We start from the raw sequence: 14913 nt of genomic DNA, 5'->3' as shown, positions 1-14913 counted from the left end.
GTCTGGAGATCAAGCATTCTGAGGAGCGGCTGAGGGAATTGGGATTGTTTAGCCTGGAGAAGAGGAGGCTGAGTGGAGACCTGTAGCAAGGCAGGTGCTGATCTCTTCTTCCAAGTGACAAATGAAAGGACAAGAGGAAATGGCTTCAGCTTGCACCAGCGGAGGTTTAGACTGGATATTAGGAAAAATTTCTTAACTGAAAGAGCAGTCAAGCATTGAAACGGGCTGCCTGGGGAAGTGGTGGAGTCACCATCCCTGGAGGTGTACAAAAAACACATAGATGTGGCACTTTGTGACATGGTTTATTAGGCACGGTGATGTTGAGCTGATGGTTGGACTTGGTCTTAGAGATCTTTTCCTACCTCAGTGATTCTATGACCTAAGTGGTGCAGAGGGCAGCAGAGAAAGGCAGAAGGTAGCCAAAGCATCTGGGAAGAGGATAGGAAGGACAGAATCGGACACCTCTGCAGAAGAGGCAGTTGGGTGAGTGCAGAGCCTGAAGGCATCACTCTGGGTTTCCCTGGGCTTCACCACCAGAGGAGTGGAGCGTGGCGATGCTGAGAAGGTGAGTGAAGGGGGAAGTCTTGCAAGACAGAGATGCTTTACTAGGGAGAGCATGACCACTCGGAAAGCTGATGTGTGTTGGGAACCATTCCCTTTATTATTATAGATTTTTTCTCTCCTCGTTGTGCCGCGAGACGGTTGGGCTTTTTCCAAATCGCTCCCATGTGGGTGGAGAGCTGGGGGGGGGCTGCATTTCGCATTTCATAATTTGTGTGACTTCATTAATTCAGCCTTATGTTAAAACCTCATGAAATTGGCCAATTTTGCTGAGGTTTAAAATAGATTATATCTATCTCCGAACGTCAGTTTTGCAAATAACCACTTGGCGGCTTCTTAAAATGTTAAAGATAGCAGATAGGCTGCACACTGCCAAGGAGAAGGCATACTTAAAAGAGATAATATGTCTTCTGTGTGAGCTCAAATGAGGAAATAGATGTTTGTGAAGCTCTTTAAAGCACGGTTATGTCAAGAGCAAGAACATCACATTTGTTTTTCATATGTATGCAAGGTGAAGAAAGGACAAGCAATTTTTTTTTCTCTCCTCTGAACTCTTACAATCTTCCACCAAAGAAACTGGTGAAAATTGCTGCAAAATGACCCAGCTGGGTTGAGGTGTAATTTTCAACCTAGAGTATTTTGTTCACTGAGAAATTCAAATTATTTGACTTTGACACCTTGGCAACCCATCACTGGAACAAATAGAAATATGGAGAGTGGGTGCCAGCCGCAACGCAGCATCGATCTGGGCTATGCGCACCCTGGGAAAGGCCAGCTGCTGCCTTTCCCAGCACCCAAGAGCTTTTTCCATTGATTCACCTCTGTTTTGGGTAATTGGCTTTTGCACAGCACAATGGGAAGTGCTTTAGAAGCTGCTTTTTTTTTTTTTTTTTCCTTCTTTCTGGAAGATTTTCTTAGTTTTGAACAAAGAGATGGTAAATGTTGAGTTGCAGGATGAAGATGAACTTGGAACAGGTGGGCAAGGGTCCTCAGGATGCACTTTTTTGCAGGAATGGTGGTGACCCTGCCCCCAGATCCAGCTGCAGCTCTGGGGTTGGTGCAACATGCTGTGGAGTGGGATGAGGTGTCCTCTTCTGCATATGCAGTGGCATGGACACCTGCTTTTGTAGGACATAACCTTGTGTCCCTGCTCATGAATACTGCTCTGCCGAGTGCCTCCACTCGCCCGCCTCCCTGGGACAGAGAAAACTCCTGGTTAATTACTGCGGCTTTGATTTTGACAGCACAAATTTCCCATGCTGTCTTCTGAACCTTCAAGGTTTCCTGCAAGCAAAGATAAAGACCCTTTGCAAAGACTCTTTGCTCCTGGGAGGGTCCCAGCACTCCCGCACCAGATGAAAGTGTGGGGAGGAGCAGAGGAGGTGCATACCATGTCTACAGGACCTTCATCTGGTGAACTTGGAGGGCTTAAAAAATGGGTGTTAATCCATCATGCAACAACACCGTGTAGTCGTGTGTGACAGAGCCGGAGGGATGGAGGCTGTGGTTTGGGATGTGCTTCGTGAGCAGCCGATCCTTTGGTTTGGAGGCTCAGAAGGGGGCAGCAGGGTTGGGCAGAACCAGCCCAGCCCTGCTCACAGCACGTGAAACACGGCGCTGGGTGCCCAAGGCTGGATTGGGCCTCTGGTGGAGCAGGGTGGCACAGGCAGTGCTGGGGCGGTGCAGAGCATCCTCCTCACCAACATCTAGGAGGGTTTTGGAGGAATCTCATCATCCAGGTGATCCTTCAGAGGAAGTTCTGCCTGCGCTTTGTTTGACACTATTAGCTGCAAATGTTTGCTGCTGTGTCATCGCACAAATTTAGGCTGTTGTCGGCACCCAAAATCACTATCAGTTTAATGCCAGCTGTGGTTTTGCTAGCATGGATAGCAAAATCTGATGTTACGTTGTCATATGTCTGAATTTTCCATCCTAATTCCATCAGGGCTACAAAGATGATCCGAGGGCTGGAGCATCTTCTGTACGAGGACAGGCTGAGAGTTGGGGTTGTTCAGCCTGGAGAAGAGAAGGCTCACAGGAGACCTTATAGTGACCTTCCAGTACCTGAAGGGGCTCCAGGAAAGCTGGAGAGGGGCTGTTCACAAAGGCTTGTGGTGACAGGACGAGGGGCAATGGGTATAAACTGGAGAGGGGCAGATTTAGACTGGACATAAGGAGGAATAGGCCAGGTTGGATGGGCCTTGGGCAGCGTGATCCAGCGGGAGATGTCCAGCAGGGGGTTGGAACTAGATGATTTTTAAGTTCCTTCCAACCCAAACTATTCTATGATTCTGATGTAGAGCAGAGGTTTGTGTAGTGCCCACGCTGTATTCCATTTAGCACAGGCAGAACTGGAAAACATGGGGTGTTCTGCACCGCATGGATGCACTCACCTCCCCTTCGCAGTGCAACGGGGGTGTCTCCTTAGCAGCTACTCTTACATCTCCCAGTTGAGCTGAAGACGTAACACAGTGCCCCACGGAAGGGGTGGTGCACGCGGGGGCTTGAGCGAGCTCCCTGTGTCTCTCCCCTTCCACCGAGTAATGCAAAAATAATCCAGTTAAGTAGGTTTTGCCTCAGTGGTGGGGAAGCAATAAGGGTACTCTGTGATGGCAATCAGGCTGATTCAATTTGATAGCTTAAAAGCACTGATTCAGCAATCAGTAAAATATGCACACGTGTACTCTCTTCATTAATGGTTAATTTATTCACATGCCTAAAACTTAAGCACCTGCCTGTTTCCCACTGACCTCCTTGGGTCTTAAACGCAGATGTTATCTGTAGCAGGGGAGAGAGAACATGCTTCCATCTCCAGGTATCTGTTGTTTTAACCTCTACATTTTTAATACAGCTTCACTGGGGGAATAAATACAGTGAAGAAATGTAAAGTAAAAGCCTGGTTGTGTGGATGCCTGTGGTGAAAGTCTTTCTAGTTCCATTGGGGTACAGATTGTATGGGTGGGTTTGTCTTTTGTTTTATTGGAAGGAAGAAGAGTGACAGGTATGTGAAAAATTAAAATGTTGTGCTGCCTATCTTGTGTAATTAGAAAGGCTGACCAACATCATTAAAAAAATCTATCTATTATGAAAATGCTGATTGTGAACTAGAGAGCTAGTGGTGTTTCATCCAGGTACAGCTGGGAAGCAAGGGTCTCAGTTTGGCTCTTCTGGGGTTGTTTGGCAGCGCTTTTGCTGGTGCTTTGCAGCCTCAATCAGTGCCCAAGACTTTCTTCTTTTCTCTGTTTAGCCTGGTGTGCTGTAATGACCCTTCTCCACCCTAGATGTGATATAGTGGTGCCAAAAGACGTTGATAGGGGAATGTTCTTGCCCAGCCCGATCTGCGTAGCTGGCTCTGGGTCTCCAGGGCAGAGAGGACCATGCAGCTGAAGGCTTTTTTCTCTTTCTGTGCGGCTCTCAAGCTGGTATTGAAAACTCCCTGGCAGGCTCTCCTGCCTTGGTGCATGCCCAAGACCTCTCTTGTATATTGATCATCACCAGGAGATGCTCTTCTCACATAAGCTCTTCAGCTACAACTTCTAAACGAGCTGATGGAGCTTGGAGGGGCTGTATATTGCTACCTACTGCGTGTGTTGAAGTGTCAGCTGCTGAGAGATTCCAGTACCCTTATTCCAGGATTGCTGCTTTCGGAGGAAGTGATGCCTCATTGTGAATTAAATTATTTATAAGTAGTTTGGCTGGTGGCTAGAGCTGAGAATCAAAATGTGTATGTGAAATAAAGGTTTTCAATAATGAAATGAGGTAACAAAAACATAAATGCATAATTAAAATGATGCGTAAATATATGTTCTTTATGTAGCTGCTTCAGCAGCTCAGCTAGCTTATTAGGCTGAGTGATCAGCCCCTGAAGCCTCTCCTAGGCCAGGTTTGCCTCCTGTTGTTGCTGAAGATGCCGCAGAGCCACCTGGAGCATGGCCCTGGCTGGTCCCTCAGGGACAGTGGTCCTGCCTCCCTGCTTCTCCCCTCGTTTCTGGGCTTGGAGAGTGAAATGTTATGTGACAAGGCAGAAAGGCAACATCCGAAATCTGCTTAATGATCTTTTGTGTTGTATCCCTTCCTTAGGGTATTCCCGGTTCCAGGTTTCAAGGCATTCTCAGCTTCCTGAGGGTGTGCTGGGAGTTTCATGCATCTCCTTATGACAAACAGTAAATATTTCCTCCTTGTCTATTAACTGATCTATTTCTCAGCACAGGAGAAAGATCGGACGTGGGACTGCAGTGTGCCAGGCTGGAAGGGTTTCTCTTAGGATAAGCAGGTCTCTTGCAGGCACGATGGCCAGGGATGGAGGTGGCTGCTGAACAAAGCTGAAACAAAACCTCCTTAAACACTGTCTTGCGGTATCCTACGTCAGCAGTGGAAAATACAGCATTCTGCTACCATGGGGCAGATCACCCGCGAGGAGTGTTGGCTGTGGGCCCTTTGCTTGCGTCGAGAGCCCCAGGGAGTGTCTGGCCACGCTGGACCTGTTTGATCCCTCCAACCAAGGGATGGAGGAGGAGGGCAGTGTCTGAGGATGCTGCTTTGGTTTTCCCCGGGGCATGCTGGAGACTCCAAGTCAAAAAAGCCACAAAATGAGCTTGAATAGCACCATACTCAGCTGGCTCTTTAACTACAAAAAAGTGATTTTCATCACGTCTCTAGCTAGTCCCCCCTGGAGCCCGCACTGTGGTAAGCGTGCAAATGAAAGGAAATATCATCTCCTGCAAACTTTTTGTTTTCCCTTGAAGCCCCTCCAGCAGCCAAACGCCCGCAGAGCTGCACTCCCAGTTTCCAGTATCTTAAGCAATGTGAATGATGTCACTTTTGAGCCTCTGAGTTCAGAGAGAATAATTTAAGCTCCTTTAACCTTTCCTCACAAGGTCTGTTTCAAAAGGAGCCTTGCTGTAAAGTCCACCCTTATGTAACATTAAAATGCAGCTACACATTTGAACTCTGGGGCAAGCTCCTGAATGTTTAGCCACTGCCTTTTATTCCCCCTGGCTTCATCTGCCCAAGTGCAGGGGTTTTGGCTTTGCCTCTTGCTGTCCTGATGCTCGGGGTGTTGGCTGGGTAAGGGCTGCCGGGGCTGTGTGCGGGGAGCCGGCAAAGGGAGGTGGGACCAAAACACTGAGATGTTTTTTCTTGCTGCCCAGGTCAAGTACATCTTGAATTTACTCTGCGTATAGTTGTTTGGCTGGAGTTCTCTTACCCAAAGAACTTGCTTTCTCTTAAAAGTTTTGGTTTGCTGTGGATTTATTGTCGGTAATGCTTTCATGCCGGGTTGCTCAAGGTGGCAGGGTTCATCTCTGGTGTTTTGGGCACAGGTGGGAGGATAAGCGGCAGAGCCACATGCCTGTTCATTCTCTCCCGAAGTGGGAATCATGATGGTTTTGTGGGCAGCATTACTCTGGACTGCATAGTGTGAGAGAGGTGGGGATGCTGATGCTGCACATGGGGCATTGCTGGTGGGGGGAATAACCGCAGGAGCAGCGCTCCCGGCTGGCACAGCGCACTGGGGAAGCCACACACCTCCTGCAATGCATCCGCTGCCTGCCTGCCGAAGGCTTGGGAGGGTCTGGGGGCAGCGGGAGGTGATGGGCTGTGCGTATAAAGCCTTGGCAGCATCTGTGGAGGGGCAGATTTCTCCCATCACCCTTAAAACTGCTTCAGAAATCTGTGTAATGCAACTCACTGCTGCGGTTTGCTATTTAACCAAATCTTCATCAGTCTGATTTCTGCTGTTGGCTGACACTTGGCTGCTCTTACCAAGCAGTCTGTGATATTCATTGTCAGGGCATGCAATGCTTTCTTCTTGCCCTCTCGTCGCATTTCTTGGCAAGCCTTGCATGCCGCTTTTTCATATAGCGGGCTTTGGGGGGTGACCCGCTGGAGCCTGTCCACCTCAGCACCCTGCCGAGTGGGTCCCTAAGCCTTCTTATCTATCCCTAGAGCCCTGAGAGCTGGGAAGCTGCTTTAATGCTCTTTGTAGCACAACACAATGGCATACAATATACTCACTTAATGGACTTTCTGTTCGCTCCGTGTTTAAAATGGGCCCTGGTGGGCAGGGGATATTCTGGGCATCTGCCTGCTGCTGTCTTTGTGGCTGCGGCTTTTAGTCAGATTAAATTGTGTCTGAGCAATCTGGGTATATTTTCTTCTGTTCCTCCCTCTCCATCCATCCATCCAAGGATGCCTTTCACTGACGTGTTTGTACTCTCACCCACTGCCAGCTATGGCTGAGGCTGTGTCTGGCTGAGGTGATGGGTCACAGAGGTGGAAAGCGACTCCTCAGGCTTCCTCACCTGGCTGATCAGATGCAGGGGAGAAGTCCTGGCTTCTTTTGAGCTGTGGGAGTCTTGCACTGGTTTCGGAGGAGCTGAGTTTCACCCTTCCTTTACCCACCCCGCTCCTCCCCAAACCTGCCAGCCCACGATGTAGCAAACGGGGAGCGAAATGAGAAGAGGTTTTGCAGCAGTGGAAGTGCCAGATTGCCCTTGGTGCTGACCTCCTGGAGAAAGACGCTTTATAGCCATGGAACTGAGAGAAAAAATAAAATCTTCCTACTTTTACCATGCTCGCTGTTACAAGGGCTTGGTTTTCAGCTGCCCCGCTGCCGGGCTGGGTGAGGTGGAGCACCCAATGAGGCGCCAGCTGCCGCTGGCTGGTGCTCCTTCCCACCCATCCAGTGACCTAAATTAATCTGATATCTTTTGGCTCCTCTTTGACTCTTTAGCCTCTCCATTTTACTAATATAGCAATTTATATTTTTGTTTTTCCCAAGTCAGTTGCAGAGAAACTGTGTGTTTTCATGTTAAGTTTTCTCCCAGCTTCCCTCCGGAGCTCTGGTCTAAGCTCCATGCCTATGACTTTCCCTCTATATTTCGATGGTTTGATGAGAGGAACCTGTCTTTCTGTCCATTATATGTCTGGTTTGTGCATCTGATGGATCATCCCAAGAGATGAGAGAAGGGTTGGTTTGACAGCGGAGGTTGCCGGCTCGGGCCGGGCAGGGTCCCAGGGCGCTGGTGGGAGCACAGATCTTGGTGTTGCTTCTCCAAGCTCGTCCCATGAAGGGCAGATGTGCTCTTGGCTCCCACCAGCCTTGTCTCTAGCGGTGTATGAAATGCTGCTTCTGAAAGGAAAAATTCCTTCCTGGCTGCTGTCAGTCAGTAATTAAGGCCTGATGTATATGAACTGATTTGATGTCTGTCTTTTTGTCCTCCCATGCCATTATCTGGCTTTGTATAGCCTGAAATATTTCTGATGGTCATAAAATTATCTTGGCCTTTTTAAAAGTCAATACTTGCTGCTTAGTAAAACCATGAGCCTACGGGCTGGAAAAGATTCAAGTCTTGCTAGCTTAGCTAAAAAGCATTAATTCACAGAATATATACATAACAATGGTGTCCTGACTTGCGGCGAGTCCTGCCTGCAAGATTTCTTCCCTTGTCTACGAGATGGACTTTGGACATCATCTTTTATTGCTTTGGAAGCTCCACCCGATGGATAGATTGGCCAAAGCCGAGCAAGGTTTTTGTATGAAAGCAAGAAAGAGACAGATCAAAATTAAGTGTTGAGATGACCGAGATCACTGTGGGTTGGATGAAGCCACCCCTCTCCAGACTAAGAGCAGAGAGAGGGGCTCTGAAGGTTGGTTTTGAATGCTGTGGAGTAGCTTTGCTTTAGAGGAGGAGCCTTGTGCTACCTGTAGTGGGGCGAATGTCAGGGAGGAAGGAGAAGCTGCAGGTAGGGCACACACCCTTTATATTCTCAATTGTACGTGCAGGGGAAGAGGAGCCACGCACCGCCTGGATTTCTTTGTGACAGCAGGGAATGCTCATCCTACCACCTCCAAGCATCTTGCAGCCCCTCTGTGTTAATTGCAACACGGCTCATGATGACGAAGTCATTTGCTCTCCATGGCATGGTCACACGGACCTTTCCTTAGCGCGGTGGTAGGCAATGGGTTGAGTGCTCCGCTGTCGGACCAGGAATGGCTCTGAGGGATTCCCAGCCCGGGGCACGCTGCACTGCTCCCCCAGACCTGAGCCCAGCCCAGCAGCTGGGCTTTCCCCCTCGCTGGAGAGTGATGGACCTGGAGTAGCGAGGAAATAAGAGACTGGAGTGAGCAGGGAGCTGTGCTGTGTGCCGCGGCATCGTGCTGGGGCGCCTTCGAGAGATACGCAGAGAAGGTTTCTGCTGCTTTTGTTCTCCTCCTCACCGGGCTGGACTGGCGTTTGTTCCCATGCAAAGAATTGGGCAGCGCAGCCCTCGATGGCAAAATCCAGTCAACTTTGCCCACCAAGGAGTCTCACTTTATCAGGAGCTTTTTGGGGGTCTTCTTGGGAAGCCCCCGCACACCTGAGTTTGTCTGCTTGTTGGCCACCCACCGCACCAGGACACGTCACCGAGCCACGCTAACAGCTTGTCTGCAAAGCAGAAAGGAGAGGGAAAAGGTGACAAAAGGCATTCATTTAAGGGAATAAAGTAGAGAAATAAAAGGGAATGGCTCTTGCAAGCCCTTCTCTCTTCCCGTACAGCCAGCTCTGACATAAAGCCTCATTAAATGCAGGTGCTCGGCTGCATCCCTGTTCACAGAAACCTGGTTTCTTGTGGAAAAGTTACAGGACACTCGCATGCAAAGCCATTGCTGTTCCCAAGGGACTTATAAATGATGGCCTTAAATACAGGAAAGGGAGCAAAACAAAGGCTGCGGGGGGGGTTCATTAACCATTATGGGCTGATCTGTGCTGGCGGGGAGCCAGCTGACAGCATCGCTGCCCTGTTGCCTTCCCAGCAATGCTCCATCAGCAGATACTTCTCAAAAGCAAATAAATAAAATAAAGTAGAAAACCAGATTTTCAAGGAAGATATTGTTTTATCTTTAACTTGAGGCTTTAACCAGATAAAAAGATTAGACAATAATGCTTTGTGTAAAGCGCCACTGTGAATAATTGCGAGAGGCGTTTATCCAGGACACAGCAGACGTGTGCTCCCCACAGTGTGATCTCCAGCCCTTCTCTCTCTCTCCCCATTTCCCTCTTGTTGTTTCTCGTGCTGATGTGGACAGATCTTGCTGGGAGAAGCGCAGGTCTGTCTGTATGGCCTCTGTGCACCCCAGCAGGGCAACAGCCTCAGAGCCAGAGATGCTATCGCTCACCGAAAGGTACTGAGGATTATTTGTACCATTGCTAGAAGAATGTTAATTTTGGTGCTGCGAGATAAAGTCATAGCATAAACATGTGGTGGGCAATCAGGGTGAAAGCCTTAATTTGCGTCAACTTAGGGGTTTACGTTTTGATTTCTTTGGTTATTTTAGCAAGAACAAGATTAACTTGGTTTAATAGCGTGGTCACTGAACTTGGCCTAATTGTGCTTTGAAAGTTGCATCCCTTTAGAAAGGGGTTGTGTTCTGTCTCCGTGGCTGCTGCTGCAGTTTTGTGCAGGGACAGCTCTCCACTAAAATGGGTTAATTGCACAGCAGCAGCAATCTGCTTGCACTGAGGTGTCTATGTCCTTGCTATGAAAGAAAATAAAGGATAATGTCTACACAAGTGGCTGTGTAGGAAAAAAAAAAAACCAAACTTGGACAAAACAAGGCTGGTTTGTTATCACAGTGAGACAAGTCTCTGCATCAAACCTGCTTAAAGCTATTTGAAAGCTTTCTATGCTACTCCTGCATTCTGCAGGCTAGTTGTTCCCCTGAAACAACCTCCAAAAGGCAGGACAAGAACTGTACATGGTTGTGAGTGTCTGGAAAGGTCAAATTGTCTTGTTCCCTTTGTTAAAGAGGGAATAGCACTTATTTACTGATATTTCCATAGCTTTCCTGTGCTCGCTGCCATTAGCATAGACCATTCTTCCTTTCCCAAGTAAAGCAGGAAGTATTGGGAAGATGATAAGGAGGAATAAGGATTCGCCGTGCTCTTTGTGGAAAAGCAAGTCATCACCTGTGTTTCTGAGCAAGCTCCTTGCATGGTCAGAGCAACACAGTCGGCAGAACCTGATGCTTTGCCTTTGTCCCTCCAAGGACATACGTGCTCTGTCTTCTTCAGCCTTTCTAGTAGGGTTTGTTGGCCCTCCACCATAACATGGTCTGTTGTAGCATCACAGCTCCAAGTCCTTGAGCACCAGCGTGATGCCGATGTGACTGTGTGCGGTTTCTCTTCCTCATGGGAAGGTGTTTGGCTCCCTCTGGGGTACTGCTGAGCTTTGGGAGTGGATATATTGGCAAATACTCTGCAGCTGCAGGATGATGTTGGTTACCTTTTTGCACAAGTTCAGCAGGAGATTAGATCGTTTTCATGGTGTTCAGGGCAGGAGATGGCAAGCTTGGATGTATGGCTTCCATATAGTTAACAAATGGAACTTGATATGTATGGCTGAAGAGAACGGCAGCCTGCTCAGCGTGCCGGGATGTGTCTGTGCTCCTGATGGAGAACCATCCTGGTGTTGCAAGGAGAGTGAATGCTCATGACGTGATACAGATGGCCACTTTGACACTTTCAATCAAATGCGGTGACAGGGCTTGTGTCGTGAAGCTGAAGGAGTCAAAATAAATGGGCCTTAAAAAGAAAACAAAAAAAAAACCCCAAGTAAAAACAAACCTGGTGTGATTAAATGTATCCAATCTACCAGATGGATTTTCTGCTCCGCTGTGCAGGATGGTCTGTTCCAGGAGCTTCTCTGCATTTCACATTCCACTTATGTAGGAATGCGAGACCTCTCCATTTAATGAGTTTGGTTGGTGTCAAAAGTTACTCTGTGTCCTTCCTGCTGGAATGGGTATCAGGAAGGGGCCAGGCAATGAATTTCTGCATAAATCTCACGAGCACAGAGCAACGGCTGCCCATAATGGGAGCCATCTGCTTCGTCCTGCGGCCGCCACTAACACGCACGGCCCTCACAGAGGGTAAATGTACCTTTTGTGATGAGTCAACGAGATAAAAACATCCTTCTTCCTTTATTGCTTATGCTATGGTGCAAGAAGCAAACCAAGGCTTGAGCGCAGGGAAATGGCATGAGGTTCAACAAGGCCAAATGCCGGGTCCTGCACTTGGGGCACAACAACCCTGTGCAGCGCTACAGACTGGGGGAAGAGTGGCTGGAGAGCTGCACGGAAGAGAAGGACCTGGGGGTGCTGGTTGACAGCCAACTGAACATGAGCCAGCAGTGTGCCCAGGTGGCCAAGAAGGCCAATGGCATCTTGGCTTGGATCAGAAATGGGGTCACCAGCAGGTCCAGGGAGGTTATTCTCCCTCTGTACTCAGCACTGGTGAGACCGCACCTTGAATACTGTGTTCAGTTCTGGGCCCCTCACCACAAGAAGGATGTTGAGGCTCTGGAGTGTGTCCAGAGAAGAGCAACGAAGCTGGTGAGGGGCTGGAGAACAAGTCTTACGAGGAGCAGCTGAGAGAGCTGGGGTTGTTTAGCCTGGAGAAGAGGAGGCTGAGGGGAGACCTTATTGCTCTCTACAACTACCTGAAAGGAGGTTGTGGAGAGGAGGGAGCTGGGCTCTTCTCCCAAGTGACAGGGGACAGGACAAGAGGGAATGGCCTCAAGCTGCACCAGGGGAGGTTCAGGCTGGATATCAGAAAAAAATTCTTCACAGAAAGAGTCATCTGGCACTGGAACAGCTGCCCAGGGAGGGGGTCGAGTCGCCTTCCCTGGAGGTGTTTAAGGAACGGGTGGATGAAGTGCTGAGGGACATGGTTTAGGGAGTGTTAGGAATGGTTGGACTCAATGATCCAATGGGTCCTTTCCAACCTTGTGATTCTGTGATTCTGTGATATGTGGCTGAGGGTTAAGGAGACCAGCTGGGTGGGTTAGACAGGATCGTTTTACCTGGGTCTCAGCATGGGGTGCGTGGCTGGGAAGCTGGACCTCCTTAATCTCAATATCCACCTGCCCTGCAAATAGATCTGATAGGTACATACAGTCTGGCTGTTTATGCGTCGAAAGGTGAAGGACGCCTCCAGCTGTGTCAGGCTGTATCAACACCACGGAGAGGCCGTGGAAGGCTGAGGTTGTTTTCCCATTAGAGCTTTTTCAAATATGTAAGTTTTATAATCTTTTTATTTCATCATTTGCCGCCCAGTGGGGGAGAGATCTTTGTGCATAAATGTGCCTGTTGCTGGCTGTGCTGGGAGGGGAGCGTGCAGAGATGCAGGCTGGAGGGTGGTGAGGAGAGCCGGCTCCTTTATCACAAGCCCAGAGTGGCTTTTGATGTGTAAAATTGCAGGCAGTGGCTCTAATTTGCACATCCCATGTTGATGGGAGCACAGCAAGTGAAGAGATGCTGTTGTAATTAAGATCAGGGTTGGATCCGAGGCGCTGTGCCGGGCTGCGGTCACGCAGACAGCCATAGTGTTGCAAAAAGGCTCATTGCTGCCTAATGGCTTCGGGGAACCGCTACCCCCAATCTGTCTGAAAAATACTGCAGGTTTTTGAGGTCTGCAGGCTGATGAGGTGAAGAAAGCAGCAGCGAGGTGACCCTGTGACCACGAGCGCGTGGCAATGAGCCACCCACAAGAAACCTGGGGTTGGGCTGCCCAGCAGGGGATGCTGGTCCCCTCAAGGGGGTATTTGAAGCTGTATGGAGGTGCATCAGGACAATCTATCCTTCAGCTACCCGATCCCCTGTCCTTTCAGACAGATATGAGTCACAACACTGACACTTTGTACCAGTCTTCTTCAAGGGAACGTTAAAAGCCACCCAAATATTATTTATTATCTGCAGCCTGCGCATAAAGCATCACTTCTGACTGTACGAGTGCTGCGCTGCCATGGCCGGTGCCATCAGTCGCAGCAAGCACCTTCTTGGCCTCTTGCTGCTCCTGGTCAGAGCTGGGAATGAGGGCTCCTAATGATGAACATGGTTGTTCGCAGACGATGCTCAGCCACGCTTGGCCCTTGCCTGCCAACCCTTGGTTTTGGGGGATGCTCTGCAGAATGAGGAGCTCCTTTCCCTGACACCTCCCTGAAGCCCTCTGGCATCAACCTCACTTGCAAGAGCCTAGAGATGATCCTGAGTGCCCCAAACGCCTGTGCTTAACGAAGCAGCCTGCTGGGTCTCAGTGCAGCCCATAGCTGCCCCACAGCTTCCCTCTCCCTTCAGTACTGGTCCTGAGCTGCCCTAAGCACAGCAGGGTCTGAAAAACTGGGAGATTTGGTTTGGATTCACCTGGCCATCCCATTGCTGTGAAACACTGCAAACGGGAGGGACTTTCTAGGGCTGGGTTTGGATGAGTGCTGGGGAGGCTGAAGTTCTCATTGCTGCAAGAGAGATGTGAAATTTGCTTCCCGTTTTCCTCTCATTTGCCTGGGTAGGACCTGGACCACAGACCTCTCATCCTTCCATCATGGGGTGCCCATGCCCAGGGACGGGTAGCGTGGGCACAGCAGTCAAAAGCCCCTCGCACCACTGTCTGTAAAGCGACCCAGCACTCAGCTTCCTTTGCTGGCCCTGCCTCAGTTTCCCCATTGGTAAAACAGGACATGTGAGGTGGTTCCTGTGCTGTGAAAATGCTCCCTATAGCAGCCACGGAGTAAAAGGGATGCATCTCCTGGATGTGCGAGTGTTCACCTGGGTCGTGCCATGTGAACAAGAGTGGTTGTGTGCTGACTGCTGGTTCCTGATGACTTGCACAGCCCCAGCGGCACGCAGGCTTAGGAGGGAGTACTGAGTGTCTTCCCTGCAGAGCTGCATTACTGGTGTGGCAGGAAAGGCAATCCTCCCTGCCAGCAGCAGGAAAAAGCTGTATTGCAACCTGTCTCCTGGTGAGGATGAAAAATAAAACCCATACTTTTCCAATATCCCATCAGCGTGTACTTGGCTGGGGTGAAGCTGTGCGCAACCACCCGCGGCAAAGCCTGGAAGCAGCTGCGAGGGAGTGAGCAAGGACAGACAAAACTGGGTGTACGTATACACACCATAGCCTGTTGCTACAGATCTGTTGGACAAAGCATTGCAAAAATCTCTGCTCTCGGGCTGTCCTTGGATGGGGCAGAGCCGCAGGTGCCAGCAGTGCCTGGGGGACCCAGTGCGCCCAGTAGGATTGCTGGGGAGCGGCACGGGTGCATTGCAGGAGGGGTGTGTGGCTGGAGGGGTGAGGAGGGCTCTGCCTGCATCCTTTTCTCTCACTGTTGGTGGGAGCAAGTTATTGCTGTTTGCCCAACCGCCGTGGTTTGTTGTGTTTGCGTGTAGTGCCGCATAATTTGCGGCGGGATGTAACACCCGAAGAGAGTGATGTGTACAGAGGTGCAGATTTATTGTTACTCAAATTATTATTTGGGGCAGGAAGAGTGCCGCTAAAGTTCTGCGTTGCATGGTTCAGCTCATTTGCCTGAATC

At 49.6% G+C, this 14913-nt stretch overlaps 1 protein-coding gene across 7 annotated transcripts in view; it reads left to right on the top strand.

The window, feature by feature from the left end:
* MMP17 (matrix metallopeptidase 17) overlaps positions 1-14913 on the top strand; it is a 69063-nt gene that overhangs the window by 18110 nt on the left and 36040 nt on the right. The window contains exon 1 of one of the 7 annotated variants that reach the window (XM_054082740.1): positions 5-565. The exons of 4 other annotated variants lie outside the window; for them this stretch is intronic. The gene's annotated coding sequence lies outside the window, so the exon portion shown is untranslated. Of the gene's footprint in view, positions 1-4; positions 566-3327; positions 3377-12576; positions 12618-14913 lie in introns of those variants that run through there. 2 more of the 7 variants (XM_054082739.1, XM_054082742.1) reach the window with 2 other exon arrangements.

The sequence above is a fragment of the Cuculus canorus genome, chromosome 17 (assembly GCF_017976375.1).
Source record: "Cuculus canorus isolate bCucCan1 chromosome 17, bCucCan1.pri, whole genome shotgun sequence".
In the NCBI taxonomy this organism is placed as follows: Eukaryota; Metazoa; Chordata; class Aves; order Cuculiformes; family Cuculidae; genus Cuculus; species Cuculus canorus.
Note: the sequence above shows the minus strand (reverse complement) of the source record. Positions and strands in the feature narration are given on the sequence as shown.